The sequence below is a fragment of the Hemiscyllium ocellatum genome, chromosome 9 (genome assembly GCF_020745735.1).
Source record: "Hemiscyllium ocellatum isolate sHemOce1 chromosome 9, sHemOce1.pat.X.cur, whole genome shotgun sequence".
NCBI classification, from domain to species: domain Eukaryota; kingdom Metazoa; phylum Chordata; class Chondrichthyes; order Orectolobiformes; family Hemiscylliidae; genus Hemiscyllium; species Hemiscyllium ocellatum.
This window is the reverse complement of record NC_083409.1, coordinates 23452910-23475361: the sequence shown is the minus strand read 5'-3', so window position 1 is coordinate 23475361 and position 22452 is coordinate 23452910. Positions and strand designations below refer to the sequence as shown.

General features: G+C 44.8%; 1 protein-coding gene across 3 annotated transcripts in view; it reads left to right on the top strand.

Annotated features, from left to right (window-relative positions):
• Positions 1–947: 947 nt before the first annotated feature.
• Positions 948–22452, top strand: part of rc3h1a (ring finger and CCCH-type domains 1a) — a 115753-nt gene continuing 94248 nt past the window's right edge. For 2 of the 3 annotated variants that reach the window (XM_060830065.1, XM_060830063.1), the window contains exon 1: positions 16447–16579. The gene's annotated coding sequence lies outside the window, so the exon portion shown is untranslated. Of the gene's footprint in view, positions 1036–16446; positions 16580–22452 lie in introns of those variants that run through there. The other variant, XM_060830064.1, reaches the window with a different exon arrangement.

The following is a 22452-nucleotide window of genomic DNA, read 5'->3' as shown; positions in this document are numbered from 1 at the left end:
CTACCTCAAGACTATCTCTTTGGCTGTTGCTGACCTGATGCATGGAACTCGTTTTTACCGAGTGTTTGAAAAGGCAAGAAAACTGCCAGAACATCAAAATGTTGGGAGAAGATGAGGCCACACTGTATTTTACATCTTAAGACCCTGAGCAGTTTTGAACTGGTAAGCAGTGAAAGATAATCCCCACTAGTTAGAAAATCAGTAAGAAGGGCTCATAGATTATGGTGAAGAGGTGGTTTGGACTTGTACTTGAAGCACAGTCACTACGATTGACTATTTGGGTAAAATAGACTGTTTCTGTGTTGTACTCCATCTGTAGTTCTATGAGAACATGAAGCATATAATAAATAAGGAGCAGTGAAAAGCTAGACAAGCCAGTGGTTGGCAACAGTTTAGGAGCTAGTACCTACAAGCAAAAGCATAAATGATTGAGGGCAGTTGCTTGCAAAGTTTTTTAGGCTGCTATCAAATTAGGGATTTTTCACCCTTTGAGTCAGGTTCACTTAAGTGCCATTACAGCCCGTGTCTGACTTATGCTACAGCCTGGCAGCATTGAGCACCTATGCTCACTGCACTGAGAAAAACTGACGTGGGGCCTGAGAAACTCCTGTTTGTGATAATTCGTTCAGTTTTCAGCTGGTCTCAACTAAACTGGGATTGGATTAATTTACAGGCCAGCCTACTTGCACTGTTCACTTGCTGCTGGTATTTCCTGTTGCACAATCACGAAATGTCTCATCCAAACTCCGTGTTCCTGGCTAAGCAGAATGAGTTGGCGTTTTTTTGAGAAGCAAGTTCCCTGTCACTTTAATTTGCTGCTTCCTTGTTTCAGACCGTCTTTGTTGTCTGCGCTACAGGGAAATGACACAGTGAGGCCTTTTGTGTGCAGTCCACTGAGAGAGCAGAGGTGTGAAAAGTATTCAGTTGTACCACCGTATAAGATTTCAACAGTAGCAAGGAGCTGTGAAAATCTATGAAGTTTGTCTGATTATAGCTGACTGAAGAGGTTGGCCATCATTTACAAGCACACACAAGGTAATCAGGTTGGAGGACAGCCTGAGTTCAAACTCCTTAAACTTCTCTTGTGTGTGTTTTTTTAGGTTTCCTTGTGGTTTTTGTAAAAGACAGTAGACCGCTGTGGTCAGACATACTGCTGGCTTTGACATGTTTGTGTGGCTGACTGTCTCTGTCAAATGTTGACGTGCTGTTTGTTTCCAGTACTGTTTGTGTCAAATGGTGTGGAGGTGCTGGTGTTGGACTGGAGTGGAAATGTTTAAAAATCACACAACACCAAGTTATAGTCCAACAGGTTTATTTGGAGGCACTAGCTTTCAAAGTGCTGCTTCTTCATCAAGTAGCTGGTGGGGCAGGATACAAAGGGCACAAAACTTAATAGAACGTATCTGTAAATTCACCCCATCGGGGTGTGTGTGTGTGTGTGTGTGTATGTTTTTGATCAAAAAGCACACAATTTGTATGCAGTCAGTCAATGTGACATTTCCTAAATTCCTACTTTGGAAGTAAGTCTGACTCCAGGATGGGATACAGACAGACTTCACACCTTTAATGCATTGCCTGAGCTGAGATGTCACTTTATTTATGTACTGATAAAACCTTAAGTTATTAGAATGGATGGCTTTGAGGTATGTAGGGAAGAGGTATTGGAAACTCTGGAAAGGGTGAAAATAGATAAGTCCCCTGGGCCTGATGGCATTTATCCTAGATTCTCCAGGAAGCAAAGAAGGAAATTGCAGAGCCATTGGCCTTGATTTTTATGTCCTTGTTGTCTACAGGAATAGTGCCAGAAGACTGGAGGATAGCAAATGTGGTTCCCTTGTTCAAGAAAGGGAGTAGGGATAACCCTAGTAACTATAGGCCAGTGAGTCTCACTTCTGTTGTGGGCAAAGTCTTAGAGAGAATTGTAAGGGATAGGATTTATGAACATCTGGATAGGAATAATGTGATCAAGGATAGTCAGCATGGTTTTGTGAAGGGCAGGTCGTGCCTCACAACCTTATTGAATTCTTTGAAAAGGTGACTGAGAAGGTGGATGAGGGTAAAGCAGTAGATGTGGTGTATATGGATTTTAGTAAGGCGTTTGATAAGGTTCCCCATGGTAGGCTACTGCAAAAAATACGGAGGTATGGCATTGAGGGTGTGTTAGAGGTTTGGATTAGGAATTGGCTGGCTGGAAGAAGACAGAGGGTAGTAGTTGATGGTAACGATTCATCTTGGGGTGCAGTTACTAGCGGTGTTCCGCAAGGATCTGTTTTGGGACCATTGCTGTTTGTCATTTTTATAAATGACCTGGAGGAGGGGCTGGAAGGTTGGGTGAGCAAGTTTGCGGATGATACAAAGTCGGTGGAGTTGTTGACAGTGAGGAAGGATGTGGCAGGTTACAGCGGGATATAGATAAGCTGCAGAGCTGGGCAGAAAGGTGGCAAATGGAGTTCAATGTAGGTAAGTGTGAAATGATTCACTTTGGTAAGAGTAACAAGAAGATGGGGTACTGGGCTAATGGTCAGATACTTGGTAGTGTGGATGAGCAGAGGGATCTTGGTGTCCATGTACACAGATCTCTGAAAGTTGCCACCCAGGTAAATAGTGCTGTGAAGAAGGCATATGGCGTACTGGCTTTTATTGGTAGAGGAATTGAGTTCTGGAGTCCTGAGGTCATGTTGCAGTTGTATAAGACTCTGGTGCGGCTGCATCTGGAGTATTGTGTGCAATTTTGGTCGCCATACTATAGGAAGGACGTGGAGGCACTGGAACGGGTGCAGAGGAGGTTTACCAGGATGTTGCCTGGTATGGTAGGAAGATCGTATGAGGAAAGGCTGAGGCACTTGGGGCTGTTTTCATTTGAGAAAAGAAGGTTTAGGGGTGACTTGTTAGAGGTGTACAAGATGATTAGGGGTTTAGATAGGGTTGACAATGAGAACCTTTTTCCACGTATGAAGTCAGCTATTACGAGGGGGCATAGCTTTAAATTAAGGGGAGGTAGGTATAGGACAGACGTTAGGGGTAGATTCTTCACTCAGCAAGCTATGAGTTCATGGAATGCCCTGCCAGTAGCAGTGGCGGACTCTCCCTCTTTATGGGCATAAATGGGCATTGGATAGACATATGGAGGATAGTGGGCTAGTGTAGGTTAGGTGGGCTTGGATCGGCGCAACATCGAGGGCCAAAGGGCCTGTACTGCGCTGTATTTTTCTATGTTCTATGTTTATCTCAGGACTGTGACTTAAAAGAAATTCAGGGATTTACATATTAATCAATCAAAACTCAGCCACATTAGGGAGATTTAAACAATCCTTCGGTAAGCTCATGGATGATTTTGGGATAGTGTAGAGGGATGATCTGAGAATAGTTCACAAGTCGGCGCAACGTTGAGGGCCGAAGGGGCTGTACTGCGCTGTATTGTTCTATGTTCTATGAAAGTTGCATCCCCATTCTAAGTGATTAAAGACGTAACAGCCATCTAGATTTGTCTAATACATTGCATGAGTTATATGACACTTTGATCTTTTACTTATAAATTCTATGTCTTATGTATCCTGCCTCACTAGCTACCTGATGAAGGAACAGTGCTCCTAAAGCTTGTACTTTCGAATCCACCTGTTGGACTATAACCTGGTGTTGTGTGATTTTTAACAGTATCCAATGGGACAAAGGTGAACCATGATGATTCCTTTTACAGGGCTTTTCACTGTATTTTACTGTGTTGTTCATTGTAGAGTGCAATTGACAGTAAATCATCATTCATTCACTGGAGTTTGAATTATTGCAGTTTATGGAAATTAATTGAAACTTCAAAAACTGATCATTCCCTATCATTGTCTCATTTACTCATATCTCCTCGACATTATTTTCTTAGCCAATATTTTCCACCATCATATCAACCAATATCTCCCCACCAATATTTCATTAACTAATGTCCCCACACCATTATCTCATAAACTAATATTCTTCCACCATCATCTCATTAACTAATATTGTTCCCGAATAACCTCTAACTAATATCTCCCTATCAACGTGGGGCAGCATGGTGGCTCAGTGGTTAGCACAGCTGCCTCATAGCACCAAGGAGGCAGGTTTGATTTCACCCTCAGGTGACTACCTGTGTGGGTTTCCTCCAGTGTCCTGGTTTCTCCCACAATCCAAGGATGTGCAGCTCAGGTGGATTGGCCAAGCTACATGGCCAGTAGTGTCCAGGAATGTGCAGGCTAGTTGGGTTAGCCATGGTAAATGCACGATTACAGGGATAGAGTAGGGGGGTGGGTCTAGTGGCTTGCTCTTTGGAAGGTCATTGTGAACTTGATGGGTTGAATGACCTGCTTCCACACTGTAGAAATTCTATGATTCTATGAACATCTGAAAAATGGGGAGAGAAGAGGGAGAAGATGGGGAGATGATAATTTGTAGTATTTTGAAAGGAACAGGAAGTAATCAGGAGGGTAGGTATCTGTGCGTACTAGGAGCACAGAAACAGAAATCAACTATTGTTAAGGTAAAAAGCAGTCCTTATAGACTTTGATAAAGAGAACTAGGGATCAATCAGGCAATCAAAAAAAAAGTAATTTTCATATTGATAAGTGATGCATTTTGGTCAGGAGAATACAAAGGTTACATACTCTTTGTGTATTCAATCAAAGGGAAATTGGAGAGCAGATATGCAGTCAAATGACTGAAAAGGGAGATTCAAAATGGTGTTAATAGAAGATTCCAATTACCCAAATAGTAACTGAAATAAACTCTGTGTAAAAGTTGAGAGTGTGGTGCTGGAAAAGCACAGCAGGTCAGGCAGCATCCAAGGAGCAGGAGAATCGGCGTTCTGCATGTAAGCCCTTCATCAGGAATCAGAAAGGGCTGACTGATGAAGGGCTTATGCCCGAAATGTCGATTTTCCTGCTCCTTGGATGCTGCCTGACCTGTTGTGCTTTTCCAGCACCACACTCTCGATTCTAATCTCCAGCATCTGCTGTCTTCACTTCCTCCTCCTCTATGCAAAAGCACAAATTGTTAAAAATGTACATCAGCGAACTTTTTTAGCCAGTACATAACAAGCCCATCAGTATAGAATAACTTCCCAGAGGAAAGGGACTGAGGGTGATTTAGCAGTTTGGATTAGAAACTGGCTTTCTGAAAGAAGGCAGCGAGTGATGGTTGATGAAAAAAATTCAGCCTGTAGTCCAGTTACTAGTGGTGTGCCACAAGGATCTGTTTTGGGACCACTGCTGTTTGTCATTTTTTATAAATGACGTAGACCAGGCATAGGTGAATGGCATATTAAATTTGCAGACGACACTAAAGTCAGTGGAGTTGTGGACAGTTTGGAAGAATGTTACAGGTTGCAGGGGGACTTGGATAAACTGCAGAATTGGGCTGAGAGGTGGCAAATGGAGTTCAATGCAGATAAATGTGAGGTGATTTACTTTGGGAAGAATAACAGGAAGGCAAAGGTCAGTGGAAGGATTCTTGTGAGTGTGGATGTGCAGAGGGATCTTGGAATCCATGTACATAGATCCCTGACAGTTGCCACCCAGGTTAATCATGCCGTTAAGAAGGCATACGGTGTGTTAGGTTTCATTGATAGAGGGATTGAGTTCCGGAGCCGCAATATATAAAACGCTAATGCGGCCACACTTGGAATATTGTGTCCAGTTCGGGTCGCCATATTTTAGGAAGGATGTGGAAGCATTTGAAAAGTGCAGAGAAATTTACCAGGATGTTGCCTTGTCTGGAGGGAAGTCTTATGAGGAAAAGTTGAGAGACTTGGGTCTGTTCTCATTCGAAAGAAAAAGGCTAAGAAGAGATTTGATAGAGACACACAAGATGATCAGAGAATTAGATAGGGTAGACAGTGAAAGTTTTTTTCCTAGGAGGATGACGTCAGCTTGTATGAATGGGCATAACTACAAATTGAGGGGTGATAGATTTAAGACCGATATCAGAGGCAGGTGCTTTACTCAAAGAGTGGTAATGGCATGGAATGCCCTACCTGCCAATGTAGTTAACTCAGCTACATTAGAGAGATTTAAACCATCCCTGGATATGCACATGGATGATAATGGGATACTGTACAGGGATGATCTGAGAATAGGTCACAGGTCGGCGCAACATTGAGGGCCGAAGGGCCTGTTCTGCGCTGTATTGTTCTGTGTTCAGTGATAGTTAACTTTAGCTTAGGAAGGATCAGAATAATAATGGAAATGATTAATGATGGACTAAGAGTCAAAGTTTTAAATTGAGGAAAGGTTAACTTTACAAAGCTGGAATGCAATTTTGCAAAAGTGAACTCAAAACAGCTTAAAACCAAAAGAACTGCAGATGCTGTAAGTCAGAAACAAAAATAGATGTATGCTGAAAAAGCTCAGCATGTCTGGCAGCATCTGTGAAGAGAAATCAAAGTTAACATTTTGGATCCGGTGACCCTTCCTCAACATTGTTCTGAGGAAGGGTTACCAGACCACAAATGTTAACTTTGATTACTCTTCACAGATGCTCCCAGACTTGCTGACGTTTTCCAGCATACACCTGTTTTTGTTTCAAAACAGCTGCTTAAGGGTAAATCAAGTGTTAGAGAAATGGTAGGCATCGAAGGAGGTGATACAGAAGGATTCAGAAAAGGTTGTTCCTGTAAGGAGAGGTGGTTGGGACTCTCTCGACAAATTTTGAAAGATCTACCAGAATAGGTTAAGAATAAATAGATCATAGCATCCCTACAGTATGGAAATAGGCCATTCAGCCCAACAGGTCCGCACCAACCCTCAGAAGAGTAACCCACCTCAACCCATTTACCCCAACTAACGCAGCTAACCTACATACCCCTGAATGCTATGGGCAATTTAGCATGGCCAATTCACCTAATTTGCACATCTTTGGATTGCGGGAGGAAGCCCACACAGATATGGGGAAAGTGTGCAAACTCCACACAAACAATCACCTGAGGCTGGAATTGAACCCTGGTCCTGTAAGGCAGCAGTACTAACCATTGAGCCACTATGCCAGCATGAAATAATGTGGCTATTCCAGATGCTAAGAGCTTAATGCAGATGGGGGTGAAATCACAAAATGAACTGGCTTATTGCTTACAGGAGGTAGGAGGTGTAATGACAAATAAAATGACAGGAAACCCAATGATCTTTAAGTGCATAAAGAGCAAGAGGATAAGTAAGGCCAGAGGAGGGCCAATTAGAGACCAAGAAGGTAACTTGTATGTGAAGGTGGAAAATGGGTCTAGAAGGAAGAATGCAAAATGTTGGATGAAATAAATGTAATCAGGAAAGAAATATTAGTGTCTACTGTCCTTGAAAGTGGTTAAGTCATCAGGGATGAAAAATATCCCAGGCTGGTAAGGAAGGCAGTGGAAGAAACATCAGTCTCCCATCAAGTTTCAATTCTGTCGAGCCAGGTATGTGGTGTTGAAAGACTGGTAATGTTGTATGAAGGAGCGGCACTCCGAAAGCTCATGTGCTTCCAATTAAACCTGTTGGACTATAACCTGGTGTTGTGTGATTTTTAACTTCAAAAAGGGAAGGGTTAGTCTAACTAATGGCAGGCATCAGTCTAATCTTACTGATGAGCTAAGCATTGGAGCAAACTCTCTGAGACACAGTATATGCTGCTGCGTTGAAAGTCACGGAATAATCAACAGCAGTGCGCAAAGATTAGTTAAGGGAAGGTCAAATCTAACCTGATTGAAATTTATACAGTGGTAACAAGGAGAGTTGATAAGGATAGCACACTTGATATTGTCCGTTTTAGCCAGGATTTTGACAAGGTTCCTCATGTAAGATTATTTAGGAAACTGAACAAACGGGTGACTGTCTATGTGGAGTTTGCACATTCTCCCCATGTCTGCATGGGCTTCCTCCCACAATCCAAAGATGTGCAGATTAGGAAACTTAAGGGAGAAGGGCTAGTTTCATCCAAATTGGCAGAATGGAAAGCGTAATATTTGATAGGTATACTTGTGACTAGATGTATGTTTCCAATTATATTCTCCAGGGCTTAGTACTGGGTACCTTGATTTCCCCTCTCACGCTGAACTTCTGAACCCTAGTAATTGAATCTCCCACTCTGGGAAAAACCTTCTTGCTATTCACCCTGTCTATATCTCTCATGATTTTGTAGACTTCAATCAGGTCCCCCCTCAACCTCTGTCTTTCTCATGAAAATAATCCTAATCTACTCAACTTCTCTTCATAGCTAGATTACTTTAGATTACTTACTTAGAGTGTGGAAACAGGCCCTATGGGTCCACACCGACCCGCCGAAGCGCAACTCACCCAGACCCATTCCCCTACATTTACCCCTTCACCTAACACTACGGGCAATTTAACATGGCCAATTCACCTAACCTGCACACTTTTGGACTGTGGGAGGAAACCGGAGCACCCGGAGGAAACCCACGCAGACAAGGGGAGAATGTGCAAACTCCACACAGACAGTTGCCTGAGGTGGGAATTGAACCCGGGCCTTTGGCGCTGTGAGGCAGCAGTGTTAACCACTGTGCCACCCATAAAAGAAGATGCAACAGCAAACTTTTGACATAGCGTGCAGGCACTACTGGGATTTGAACCCACAATTGCCTGTTTACTAGGCAGGTGTGCTTTAACCGTCTAAGCCATGGCACCACAGAGATGTTGCCAGGAATAGGGAGTTTTAATAACGCTATTAAAAATGCCAACAAAGTACTGGGGTTTATTTCAAAAGGAGAAGTACCGTTAACTTCATTTGGAACCTTAGATCATATTTGAAATCTTCTGACCAGTTATGAGCTCCACATTACAAAAAAAGATATAGTGGCAATGAAGAAAAGCCCAGAAAGGTTGACAAGCATGATACCAAACTGAGTGGTTGTAACTTCTAGATTAGGACCAGAAAGCGTAATCTCAGAGTAAGGGGTCTCACATTGGAGACAGAGGTGAGGTGAAATTTTTCTCTCAGAAGGTCATGAATCACTGGAATTCTTCACTGTAGGTGAGTGTCAAGGTTGGGTTGTTATGCATATTCGAGGCTGAGATAAACAGATTTTTAATCAGTAAGGGATTCAAGGGTTCTGGGGATCAGGCAAGAAAATGGAGTTGAGGGTGATCAAATCAGCCATAATTTCATTGAGTGATGCAACAGACTCAATGGATTGAATTGTCTACTTCTGCTCCTACAACTTACAGTCTTAGTAAGCTACAACTCTTTTCCAAAGAAAAGATTGAGGTGAGATATTTAAGGTTTTGAAGATTTTTGATAGGTTTGAGGTGGAAAATTTGTTTCCACTTGTTGAGGGGACCAAGATTATCAGCCATGAATGTGAGATCATTACCACTTAGTTCGTAATACTGCTTCACCACCAAAATTTATCACTTTACACTTCAGTGTTGAGCTTTGCCTGTGACATCTTCCCATTTCATGAATCTCTGTGAAGGCTTTCTCAAGACTTTTACTATGCTTTTCACTGTTTACTACCCTTCCAAATTTTGCATCATCTGCAAACTTCAAAGTGATGCCCTTTACACACAGATGTGTAGTTGAGGTGAATATTTTCACATTAGAGTCTGTTGGAGGTGTGGTATAAGTCAATGATCTCCACAAGGGCATGCTAGCAGACACAATGAATGAACTCAAAAGGAAATTGAATAGACTGGATTGAAAAAAATTAACCTGCATGCGATTGAGTGAGGAGTGTGACTGACTGGATTGCTCTCCTGTGCACTGGCATGGATTTGAGTCAGAGTCATTGAGCTGTACATCATGGATACAACCTCTTCAATCCAATTTGTCCATGCTGACCAGATATCCGAAATTAATCTAGTCCTATTTGCCAGCATTTGGCCCAGATCTCTCTGAACCCTTCCTATTTTACATAACCATCCAGATTCCTTTTAAATGTTGTAATTATACCAGCCTCCACCACTTTCAGTACTAGTCTCTGTGTGAAAATGTTGCCCCCTTTAAATCTTTCCTCTCTCACCTTAAATCTATGACCTCTAGTTTTGGACTCCTCTACCCTGGGCAAAAGACCCTGGCTATTCACCCTATGTATGTCTCTCATCATTTTATAAACTTTTATAAGGTCTTGCTGGGTCAAATGGTCTCCTTCTGTGCTATCAATGACTATGATCCATTCTCAACTTTGTGGATGATTTAACAATCAGTTGCTCAGATACAGCAATACTTGGATAGTATTCTGAAGAGCTGCTAACATCCCATTATTTAAAAAAAGGAAGGAGGGATAAACAGGAAATTACAAGTCTAACTTTGGTGGTGGGGAAATTATTAGAAAGACCTGAGGCACAGAATATCTACACTGGGAGAAACACAGATTAATCAGGGATAGCCTGCACACATTTGTTAAAGGAAGTGCATGGTTGACAAATTTGATTGAATCTTTTGAGGAGGTAACTAGGAGTGTTGATGAAGGTAATACAATTGTCTATGTGGAAGTTAACAAAGCTTTTGATCAGGTTCCTCAAGGCAGATTGATGAAGAAAGTAAGAGCTGATTGGATGCAAGGCAACATGACATATTAGATCAAAAATTGGCTAAGAGGCGCGAAGAGTAGAGCGATGGTAGAGGGATGTTTTTGTGACTGGAAGTGTGTTTCTGTTGACAATCCACATGGCTTGGGATTTGTGTTGTACATTAATGTTCTGGACTTTAATGCAGAGAATATGTTCACAAAGGTTGTGGATAATATGAACATCGGTAGGGTGGTAAATAGGAGAATAGTAGTAAACTGCAAGAGGATAACAACTTATTGGTCAGGTGGGCAGAGCAGAGATTAATGGAAATCAACCCAGAAAAATATGAGATATGCAATTAGCGGAGGGCTAAGAAATCAGGGGATTACACCACGAATAATAAGATCCTGGAGAGAGCCGAAGATCATAGACATAGACATAGACATAGATCAAGGGACCTTGCAGTGAGGTTATGCTGGAACTGTATAAACCGTTAATTAGGCCACAAATAAGGTACTCCATGTAATTCTAATCATAATATAGGTTGGGTGTGATTGTACTTGAGAGGGTGCAGAGGGGATTTACCAGGATGCTGCCTCCCCTGGAGGGTCTAAGCTATGAGGAATGGTTGGAAAGGCTGGGGATGTTTTCTTTGGTTAAGATGTATCCTGATAGAGGGGTATAAGATTATGAGGGGCAAAGATAGGGTGGATAGTAGGGCCCTTTTTCCATTAATAGCGACGTCAATATCCAGGGACAGAGATTTAAGCTGAGATAGAAGGCTAAGAGGAGAGTGGAGCAGGGATTTCTTTCACCCAGATGTTGGTGGGAGGCTGGACGTCACTGCCTGAATGTGTGGTTGAGTCACAAAATCTCATAGCATTGAAAGTATGATATTCACTAGTGTTCCTGTAGCCTCCAGGCTATGGGTCAAAAGCTGGGATTAGTGTCATCAGATCTTTGTTGATTGGTGTGCACATGAGGTGAATGGACAACTCCTGTGTTGTAAATGTCTGAGCCATTCAAATTTGGTCTCCCACGTGGTAAATAACATTTGAACTATATATTCAAGAATGACTTTTTTAAAAGCACACAGTACGAGGAAAATTTGAATTTATTTTGAAAATATTCTTTGAATTGAATTAGGTTCACTGTCACAAGTATTCAAATGAGAACAGTGAAAAGTTTACATGTCACCGCTTACGGTACCATCTTAAGTACAAGGTACCTAGGTACAAATTCTTCAGTACAAGTTCTTAGGGAAAGAAAAATTAGGAAAGGAAAGAAATAAAATATCTGGCTTTACAGATCAGAGGAATAAATTAGAAAAATAAAGAAATTAAAAGGTTCAGAATAGCAGTCCTTCCAATCCTGCCACACCGACACCTTGCCTCCAATCTGCGACAGGACTTGATTCACCTCGAGACTGGAAGTCCGTGCAGAGGATATGGCAGGCTGGGAGGTTGCCAGGTTGCCAAAACAGCACCACCGGCTGCTGAGAGGGTACCTCACTGAGTCAGCACTGAGGTCTAGAGTTTAAATTGACTGGGTGTCCAAGCTTATGTTTTAGAAATTTGCAGAGGCGTATTTCAAACCCAACCTCTCAAACTGGAGTGTGGCCGATCCTAAACTGAAAATCTCCAGTCACTGAATGGTCCAGTTACACTCAACCCTTCATAGTTAGAACATGTACTTTCATCCTTGTTGTGCTGTCCATTCACACCAAGTTCTTATTACCTATCAGACTTGTGCCTGCTCACTGACATTGGTTCCCAGGTAAGCAATACCTCAATTTAAAACTCTGATCATTTGCCCATTGCAGACAGAATACAAAATTCAATTACCTACACTTTCCAGGAGAAAAACAAATTAAGAAACCTTGCAGGGGATGTCAAAAAATTAAAAATTGCTTTAAGAAAATCTGAATCCAAAATAATAATGGCATGATACTGTGCTTCTGGGATTGTTCACAGCAAACTGCTCCTGTGCGCTTGCAGCGTTTTACATGGGCTCACAAGGTTATACAGTGATATGCACATTACTGTTAATTTGTGCGCTAGTCTCACTGAGTTTGGCATTATGCTATTCATTGCACTCTTTCTTCTGTAGAACGTATTTGTATTTATTGAGAACAATGTTTTTATTGAATTTTATTATCTTTAATCTTTGTGTGACATGATGTGACTGTATCCAATCATTTGCTACCAACAATGGGAACATGATTGTGGTTCTTGTACTGTTGGCGATAGCTGTGAATTGATGTCTTCCATTTTCAGCCTCTCCTTTGGAATTAGGATAATGTGTTGTCTATGACTTGACTATAGAAGATGTGCAATCATTTGGGGATAACAAATATAATTGACAAGCACAGTGAGGTGACAAAAATGCTGAATGTTAATAGTGACTGAGGTCATATCAAGAAGACAAAACTAGGATAAAGAGTCCATTTGGAACATTGATGCAGATTGGATTGAGGGCCCTCATGTTCAGTCCTGCAATGGAAATTTATTAAGTTTATCTTCATCTCATTTACAGAGATATCAATTCAGAGTAACTGTGTTTGAAATAAAAACACAGATATGCTGAGATTGAATACAATCAGAATTTGAGGAGAAAGTGAGGACTGCAGATGCTGGAGATCCGAGCTGAAAATGTGTTGCTAGAAAAGCGCAGCAGGTCAGGCAGCATCCAAAGAGCAGGAGAATCGACATTTCGGGCATGAGCCCTTCTTCAGGAATGAGGAAAGTGTGTCCAGCAGGCTAAGATAAAAGGTAGAGAGGAGGGACTTGGGGGAGGGGCATTGGAAATGCGATAGGTGGAAGGAAGTCAAGGTGAGGGTGATAGGCCGGAGTGGGGGTGGGGTCGGAGAGGTCAGGAAGAAGATTGCAGGTTAGGAAGGTGGTGCTGAGTTTGAGGGATTTGACTGAGACAAGATGGGGGGAGGGGAAATGAGAAAACTGGAGAAATCTAGGTTCATCCCTTGTGGTTGGAGGGTTCCTAGGCAGAAGATGAGGCGCTCTTCCTCTAGCAGTCGTGTTGCTATGGTCTGGCGATGGAGGAGTCCAAGGACCTGCATGTCCTTGGCGGAGTGGGAGGGGGAGTTGAAGTGTTGAGCCATGGGGTGGTTGGGTTGGTTGGTCCGGGTGTCCCAGAGGTGTTCCCTGAAACGTTCCGCAAGTAGGGCGGCTTTTCTCCCCAATATAGAGGAGGCCACATCGGGTGTAGCAGATGCAGTAAATGATGTGTGTGGAGGTACAGGTGAACTTGTGGTGGATATGTAGTGTAGCTGCGGAAGATGGACTGTTCCACATATCCTACGAAGAGGCAGGCATAGCTGGGGCCCATGCGGGTGCCCATGGCTACTTCTTTGGTTTGGAGCTATGCCTGCCCCCACCAACCCAACCTCCACTCCCGGCACCTTCCCCTGCAACCGCAATAAATGCAAAACTTGCGCCCAACCCTCCCCCCTTACTTCCCTCCAAGGCCCCAAGGGATCCTTCCATATCCGCCACAAATTCACCTGCACCTCCACACACATCATGTACTGCATCCGCTGCACCCGAAGTGGCCTCCTCTACATAGGGGAGACAAGCCACCTACTTGCGGAATGTTTCAGAGAACACCTCTGGGACACCCGGACCAACCAACCCAACCACACCCCGTGGCTCAACACTTCAACTCCCCCTCCCACTCCGCCAAGGACATGCAGGTCCTTGGACTCCTCCATCACCAGATCATAGCAGCACGACTGCTGGAGGAAGAGTGCCTCATCTTTCGCCTAGGAACCCTCCAACCACAAGGGATGAACCTAGGTTTCTCCAGTTTCCTCATTTCCCCTCCCCCCATCTTGTCTCAGTCAAATCCCTCGAACTCAGCACCGCCTTCCTAACCTGCAATCTTCTTCCTGACCTCTCCGCCCCCACCCCCACTCCGGCCTATCACCCTCACCTTGACCTCCTTCCACCTATCGCATTTCCAACGCCCCTCCCCCAAGTCCCTCCTCCCTACCTTTTATCTTAGCCTGCTTGGCACACTCTCCTCATTCCTGAAGAAGGGCTCATGCCCGAAATGTCGATTCTCCTGCTCTTTGGATGCTGCCTGACCTGCTGCGCTTTTCCAGCAACACATTTTCAGCCCAGAATCAGAATTTGCCTAGTTTAATCTGCTTGTGGACTTTAGCATAATGTAAGCTCTGTATATTTAGAGCAAGCCTGGGAGAAGCAGTGTGTCCTGTGTTCAGTAAGTATCTTCAGCTGGTGCAGGAACACAGAGGAGTGTCCCTGACAGCGTCAGCTATAGTTCAGCTGTCTTGTACTTGCTCTAAAATTCAAAGGTCATTAGTTAAATCTCACTTCAAAGATTAGGCTGATGTTGCAACGCAGTGTTGCAGGAGCTCTGCTTTGTAGAAGGTGTTGTTCATTGATAAAACCTTGATCTGAGGACCCTCTCTTTTGGGCATGTAAGATCCAACATAGGTCTGTAAGAAGAACAAGGTGAAGGTTCTACAGGTCCTGGATTATATTTATCCATAAACTAACACCCAAACAAAGATTGTGTACTCTTTTGCACGTTGTTCCTTGAGGGATCTTGCTGTGCTGAAATTGGTTGCCTCATTTTCTATATTATAACAGTGACTGACTACATAGGTATTGCCTGTCAAGTGCTTTAAGTTGTCTTAGAGGCCACATGCAATGCTCCAAACCAATGCCCCCCCCACCCACACTTTTCCTCCCACCAACTATCCCAGGTGAGATGAGCTGAATACACATCAACGACACACTGAAAGGGATCCATGCAGATTTTTACAGCCCTTTGGAGATAATCTGCCTTTACGTACTGATTGAAGGAATACCAGGCCAGGATACCAAGGATACCACTCTTCCAAACTGCTGATCACCTTTCGGTGCAGGCATGCGGACATTGATTGAAGGATTAGATGTGATGCTTTCTATAACTGAATAGTTACTGGCCCACTTCATGATTAGCTGCAGGGCTGTTGATGCCCAGAGGTAAAGTATATCCCACCAGAGGGAGAGGGCTGATGAGGGGAAAATAAACTAGACACAACCATAATTTTGTACATTCCTGGGGACTGCAATGAAGCTAGAGAAACTCTGCATTTGTTTCTAAATCGTTTCATCCCAAAGTTGTGGGTAGATTGGCAAGGCTGATGTAGAACTGCGGATTCTGGAAATCAGAAACAAAAACAGACATTGCTGGAGAAGCTCAGCACGTCTGGCAGTAACTGTGAATGAAGAAACAGCATTAACTTCTTGAGTCCTTGGACCCGTTTTTGGAACAGTCCCATTCTGTTCTGAAGAAGGGTCAGTGGACTCATTGTTAACTCTGGTGAAGATTGTTAACTCTGGCGAAAGTGTCAACTCTGCTTCTCTCTCTCTCTCTCTCTGTCTCTCTCGCACAGACGTCGCCAGACCTGCTAGAGTTCCTCTAGCAATTTCTGTTTTTGTTCCTTGAATGCTCAGGCAGCCTCTTTTTTTTAAAAAAAAGATTAACAGCCTATCTTTTTCTGACCAGCCTGTTCAGAGATGCCACCGCACGTCTCTGGAGCAGTTGGTGGTCTTTCACCCCAGCCTCCAGGGGGGTAAGGGGGGACTTGCCCTGTGTTTTTTTTTCCAACGGCAGACACTCTCTGAGCCACCAAGTGGGCTCAGAGCTTGGACACTGTCCACCCCCCAAAGTATCTCCACTCCCTTGGGGTGTGGGAGCAGCACAGTGGCTCCCCTGAGGCACACCGAGGGTTAAAGTGGGCGGGCTCTGCTCCATGGGCGCGGACTGGCGGTGGGTGGGGCTTGTGTCGGAGTTGGGCGGATCCAGGCGAGTGCCTGCTTCCACCTGGCAGTGACCGGGAGGGTTCAGTGAGTGGGCGGCGGCGGCGGCGGTGGTGGTGGAGGAGGGTTGGGGGGGGTGGGGGTGTTGCTGCTGCTGCTGCTCCTCAGGCAGCTGCTTCCTGAACCAGAGACACAAGAGAGGAGGAGGAGGGGGGGTAAACATCACCACCCACCCACCCCACCCCCCCCTCCCCTCCAACTCACATAACGACCAGCGATGTTGGAGAGCCCTCGGGAAGCCGGGGCAGGCGGACACGAGCCTCGAGCACGGTAGGACGGAGGAGAGGTTCGAAGATAAAACGTCCTCCGCTGCGCGAGGGCGGCCGTTGGGGAGGGCACGGGCTCGCGGGCAGGGCACGGGGCACAAGGGGGGGGAGAGTGTGTGCGCGCGCACCGTGTCAGAGCAACCCCCCCCCCCGCGCTCAGCCACATTTTTTTAAAAAAAAATATCATTCACTTTTCCACTGTGTGGGTAACGGCGGTGTGGGCAGGGAGCAGAGGCCGGCTGCATTAACCCAACCTACCGAGGCCTGGCAGGATGGAAGACAGCCTCCGAGAGACAAAGAGCAGCAGCGGGGCCTAGGCCTAGGCCTGAGATTGTGCTCGCGCCCGGGGGGTTTGAGTTTGGGCTTCGCGCTTCCACCTGGGCCTGGGTCTGGATGCAGCTGGCAGGCTCCAGGCAGCAGTCACTGCCATTCCCTCTGCCTACCCGCCAACCCCTCCCCCACCTAACCTACCCCTCTCCCTACCCCCCCAACGCCCCTCCTTCTCCCTAGCCCCCCACACCCCCCTCTGCCTACCTGCCAACGCCCCCCTCCTCCCTAACCCCCAATGTCCCCCTCCCTACCCCCAATGCCCCCCTCCCTACCCCCAACGCCCCCCCATCCCCCAATGCCCCCCTCTCCCTACCCCCAACGTCCCCCTCTGCCTACCCGCCAATGTGCCCCTGTCTCCCTACCTGCCAATGAGCCCCCTCCCCCTACTGCCCCAATGCCACCCCCTCCTTTCCCTACCGCCCTGACGCCCACACCCCCCCCCACCCCACCGACGCCCCCCCTCTCCCTACCCCCAAGACGCCCCCTCTCCTGACGCCCACCCCCCCAAGGTAAAAACAAGGACCGCAGATATTGCAAACCAGATTTTGAATTAGAGTGGTGCTGGAAAAGCACAGCCGTTCAGGCAGCATCCGAGGAACAGGAAAATTGACATTTCAGGCAAAAGCCCTTCTTCATCAGGACTACCCTCTCACCCGCCAAACCCCTTTCTCTTTACCCCCTCACCTGCCAATCGCCCTTACCCCCACCACCTACCAATCCACCTCTCTCCTTACCCCCTCACCTGCCAACCCCCCTCTCTCCTTACTCCACACCCTGCCACCCGCCAACCCCCCTCTCCTTACCCCCTCAACCGCCAACCCCCCTCTCTCCTTACTCCACACGCCCCCATCCGCCAACCCCCCTTACCCCCCGCCAACCCCCTCTCCTTACCCCCTCACCTGCCAACCCCCCTCTCTGTCTTTACCCCCCCAGCCTGCCAAAGCCCCTCTGTCCTTACCCCCACTCTCCTTGCCCCCCACCTGCCAGCCCCCCTCTCACCTTGCCCCCCACCAACCCACCCCCTTGCCCCCCACCAACCCACCCCCTTTCCCTGTACCCTGCCAACCCCCTCATCCCTTGCTGACCTGCTGTCTTCCCTATTCCCCCACCAACCCCATCCCCACTAACCCCTCCTCTCCCCTAATCCCCGCCAACTCCTCTCCCTCCTGCTATCCATGCCAACCTCCCCCCCCCCCACCCACTCCTACCTCCCACCTGCCATGCCCCCTCTCTGCTTCTCTTCACCTCCACCCCCCCCCCCCCCTCCCCAATCCAGCTGCAGCAGGGGTTATCATGACAGACAGATGCCCCAGATGTGGGGTGAACTAACTGGGGGGTGGGGTGTTACTAGGATCTTGAGTTGATGGACTATGGGAAGCAAAGAGACGCGGGGGTGCTGGGCAGACAACGAAGCAGTAAGGTCACTGATTGTAGGACATCTGGGTTTCACACAGAACAGCCTTTGTTAACGGGGCCTGTTGAGTGCTCAAAGCGTGCCTTTTCGCCGTGTAAGTGGGGGTATGGCAGTGACTCCTTTAACATGAGCAAGGTTGACTCAAAGTACTATTGAGAGCAAAGTTTGAATTGATGTGTGAAGCCATGTCGGTGTTACTGCAGCAGTTGTGCCATCAGCCTAACTGCGACAGTTTCTCACTGTTAGTTCTCTGTGGGCCTATGCTTTCCCTTATTTCTTTTTGTGTCCTTGTATTTTTCCCCCTCCAGCGATTGAGAGTTGTGCTGCATTTAGTTTGTTCCTGCCTGTGCCAAGTTGTCTTTACATAGTAGTGTTCTTATTTGTTGTGAAAGTTTGGTTTGAAGTTTGCATTTTTAGACATGCTTGTGTGTGATAGCTTGTGCTTTGTGTCTCTATATGTAGAGTCATTCTGTATTCATGTCTCATGCTGTACTCTGGCCCAAGCTTCTGTACTTCAGCCTGAGCTTGGTGTCATATTTCTACTTCATGCCATGCCCAGGCATATATTTCACCCTACAATTACTTGGTCTTGTATTTATGCATTTTACCCTGCACTCAGGCCTGTATTTGTGTTTTATCCCTTACTGCAGCCTGTGTTTATTTGTATCGTCCTGTGCTCGGGCCTGTGTTAGTGAGTTCTGTCCTGTGCTTAGGCCCATGTGAATGTATTCTGTCCTGTGCCAATTCTCATGTTAGTGGTTTGGGCCTTTGTTTTGCTTTGTGAGCAGCTGAGTTGTCTTTATTTAAGCAATGATGGGATCTCCTATACTTGTTGAGGGATAGGTTGACTTGCTTCAAGACAGTGATTTCATTTTATAACCCAGCACATTTTTACGCTGCCAGTTTGCTGGTCTAGATTAGTTTGAAAGAGTCACTGTAGGTTTTGTTACATGTTCTAGTACCAAATCCTTAAATTGTGAGAGTTAGGCTAGTAAGACTTCCATGAAATCAGGAGTTGACAGTATAGTATGAACAGGTCATACACTTTTTAAAATTTTTTGTTGAGATCTTGTGCTCAATTGATGTGAATAAAGAACTGGTTGGCATACTGGGGAAAAAAACGTAGAAATTAAACTTTTTCCAAATGGCAGGTTGGTCTACTAGTAAGTTACATGTCCAGGTGGATGGCAGATGAAGTTATCCACTTTAGTAAAAACAGAAAGACAGATTATTATCTGAATGGTGATACATTGGAAATAGGGAGGTTAAAGGTGACCTGGGTGTCCTTGTACACCAGTCACTGAAAGTAAGCATGCAAATGCAGCAGGCGTTGAAGTCAAATGATGTGTTGGCCTTCATAGCGAGAGGATTCACGTGCTGGAGCAGGGATGTCTTGCTGCAAATGTACAGGGTCTTGGTGATACCACACTTTGATGACTGCGTGCAGTTTTAGGCTCTTTCTGAGGAAGGATGTTCTGCCTAAGGAGGGAGGCAGTGAAGGTTTACCAGATGGACGTATGAAGAGGTACTGAATCAGTTAGGACTTTCTTCACTGCAGTTTAGAAGAATGAGAGGGTTCTCATAGGAAGCAACAAAGTTCTAACAAGGTTAGACAAGGTAAATGCAGGAAGGATATTCCCGATGACCAAGTTGTTCAGAACTAGGGACCGCAGTTTAATAATACAGGTTAGTCCATTTAGGACTTAGATGAGGAGAAAGTTCTTCACCTAAATAATGCTGAACCTGTGAAATTCTCTGCCACAAAGTGGTTGAGGCCAAAACATAGAATATTTTCAAGAAGGTGGTAGATGAAGGGATCAAAGATATAGAGGAAAGGTGTTCAGGGTACTGAGTTGGTTAATCAGTCTTGATCCCATTGAATAGTGGAGCAGGCCCAATGATTTGAATTGCCTATTAATGGCTCCTATTTTCTATGTTTCTGTTACTTATTGGAGTACTGAGAATTTGTGGAAATTGATGGCAACTCCTGCTTTTAAACTGCAGAGATGGCCTGAATAGACTGAGTTTAAATCTATGGAGTGCACCCATGACTTTGTCTCAGGAACAAGCGTACGAACTGCTGAAATATGCGTGGAGAGAAATTTGAGTTAATGTTTTGGCTTTGATGATCCTGCCTCTGAAGGTCTGCTGAGCTTTTCCAGCAATATCTGTTTTTGTTTGTGATTTCCAGCATCTGCAGTTCATCTGGTTTTTAACCACTGAACCATGATGCCTTGAGTCTTTTCACTCTTCCCTCTGAGTCAGAGGGATAAATTCAAGCTCCACTTTGATGTAAACTCATAATCTAGGTGTGACCCTCCCAACGCAGAACTGAGACTTGCAATGTTGAAAGTACTGTCTTTCAGATGGTCCAGCTTTCTCTTTCTTGTGTGATTTTAGAGCACACTTTGAGTCTCAATTGTGGATTTTCCTGGTATCTTGTTTAATATGTACATGTCAAGAAGCATAATTGAAACTGATATTCAATGTGTGGAAAGTTGCTGGGAATAAGTTAGTTATCAATATATTTCCTATTCAGAGTAGAGAAAGTCAAGAGAAGAGGTACAGAATAGGTAGAGTAACTGTTCCCATTGGTGGAAGGATTGCGAACAAAAAGGCAGAGATTTAACTTGATTGGCTAAAGAAGCAATGGGAGTATACAAAGGATTTTTCTTTCCTTAAGCAACCAATAGTTAGGATCTGAAATGCACTGAGTGTGCAATGGAAACTTTTCAAAATGGAATCAGCTAGCTACTTGAAGATTTTTTTAAAAATCTATCAAGGAAAGGATGGGAGAATGAAGTTGTTATCTTGCAGAGAGTCAGTGTCGACACAATGGATTGAATGGCCTTCTCCTGTGCTTTAACTATCTATGATTCCATCGTGAGACATCAATTGGAACAATGGCCTAAGGGAAAACTGGAGAGCTATGAATATAAATACTGGGCAGAGAATGTAGAGATACAGGCAGATGGGATTGAGTTTAGAATGGCATCATGATTGGCACAGACATTGTGGGCTGAAGAGACTTTTCCTGTGCTGTATTGTTCTCTAATATGTTGAAAACAGAAAGTTCTGTAAATATTCTGTCAGTGTCTGTGGACACCGTAAGAGTTGAAGTTTCAGATGAATGATCCCTCATCAGGACTCATGAGCCATTATCTCGCTCGCTCTCTTTTGCCAGATGCTAATTTTTTCAGCACTTCCTGTTTTTGTTTCAGACCTCTAGCAGTATTTTTAGTTTTCCTCATTGTGACTTGGTGCGCAGTACCTCAGTTGATGGGGTATCATTAGCTTCAGCATCTGAAAGACCGGTGGTTCATGGATTGAAAAGCAGAGTTCTGAAAGTCTGAAATGTGATAAATAGATCACCTCCAAAACAGAAAAGGACACAAGTAATTGTGAATTAGGTTGGAGATGATGCATAAATTGAATGTTTACAGCACCTTCCATAACTCGCTAGTATAATTGTAAGGAAGGATACATTTGAGAGTATTAGAACGAACACCAAGTTACTTTGGAGATGTAAAAGCGAATGGAAGTGGTGGAACTAGGTACGAGCCAGTTTTAATATGAATTTGGTAGACCAGCCCAGTTGGCTGGTATGCAGATGGCAGAATTAATTCATAACGCAAGGATATTCAGAAGGAAGTGGTGGAGGTGGGTACAGTTACAATATTCAAAAAGCATCTGGATGAGTATATGAATAGGAATGATTTAGAGGGATAAGGGCCAAATGCTGGCAAATTGAGATGTCTAGTTGGTGTGGACGAGTTGGACCTGAGGGTCTGTTTCAGTGCTGTATGACACTGATTCAGACTCCATGGCAAGGAGCTGACATCAATATTAGATCAGCCAAAATCTCATCCGATGACAGAGCAGTTCACGAGGCTGAATGGTCTCTTCCTGATTCTAACTTGTATGTTCTGAAGATCGAGTGAGATTAATCTGACCTGAAGGAAATGGGTAAATTGTAAGATGGGTATTAGGACAATGTATGTGTATCTGAAGAACAGAAAACAAAGTGTAGTTCTGTATTGAGTGGTATCATTCGAACCTGGTTTGAGAGTGGGGTCCATGCAGATCAGCATAGAGTTGGAGTAGTTGATATCTTTTACTCAATGATTGAGACA